The sequence below is a fragment of the Rhinopithecus bieti genome, unplaced genomic scaffold (genome assembly GCF_001698545.2).
Source record: "Rhinopithecus bieti isolate Rb0 unplaced genomic scaffold, ASM169854v2 scaffold_62057, whole genome shotgun sequence".
Taxonomy (NCBI): domain Eukaryota; kingdom Metazoa; phylum Chordata; class Mammalia; order Primates; family Cercopithecidae; genus Rhinopithecus; species Rhinopithecus bieti.
Window position 1 is genome coordinate 285548 of NW_016823572.1, and position 1018 is coordinate 286565.

The window sequence follows — 1018 nt, forward strand, 5'->3', positions numbered from 1 at the left end:
GCAATGATTGTGTCACTCCACTGCAGCCTGGTGACAGAGCAAGACAGCCCCACCCCGGGCCTCCCTACAAAATGTTTTAAAATTAAAAGGCGCGGTTCAAGAAGAGCTGTAGTCGTCCCAGAGCTACAGTGCAGGTGAGATCAAAATGCAGGTGAGAAAACTGGAGACAGAATACCGTAACGGCTACAGGTGCCCCTGAAAAGGTGCAGAGGCGCTAAGGACGCAAGGAATCCTAAACGTTCCAATCGTTTGTTTTAAAGTTGTTCTGGCAAACCCGTGAAACCCTGTATGAGGAAATGTTGCAACCAGGGCGCCTGACGCGGCCCCCGAGGCCAGAACACACCCAGGTTTAGATACGGGCTCTGACCCGCACCTGCCACGGCCAAACCCCTCCCCCTTCTGATCCTGGTCCCGTGTTGTCCTCCAGGGGGTAAGCAAAACACCTGGCAGGGCTGCCTGAAGATTAGGGAAACTGAGGAGACGCGGCAGGTGCCCAGTATTTATGGTTTTGTCCCCAAACGGGGGAGTTATTTGTAAGCACTGGCCACTACCCCGTAACACCTAATTGTCCAAAAAAAGGCAAACGGAGGGAATGCGCCGCAGCTGAGCACCGCACAGGCCGCAGCTGGGGTGCACGCCCGGGTGTACCCTTTGCATTGCTGGGAGCGCTGGCGATCGCGGGGGCAGAGGGCTGGGGTTGGGGCAGCCTGGGACCCATCCGGCCCCGCCCCTTCCCAGGCCCCGCCCTCCCCCTCTTCCACGGGTGAGGGAACCTCGGCCGGCTTGGGAGATTGGGGCGTAGCGGGAGGTGGGGGTGCATTCGCGGGCCCTAAAGGTCACGACCCTATGGGGCTTCTCTGGGTCGTAGTGGGGGAGGGGGGATCTCCCCTCCACGGGAGTTCTGAGAGGCGCGGCGGGGGGGCGGGGCGGAGCGCAGGGCGCAGCTGGCAGGGCGGCTTCGGGAGGCGCGGCCCCTTTAAGACGCCCCGCCTGCCCCGCCCCGCCTCCCGTCGCCCAC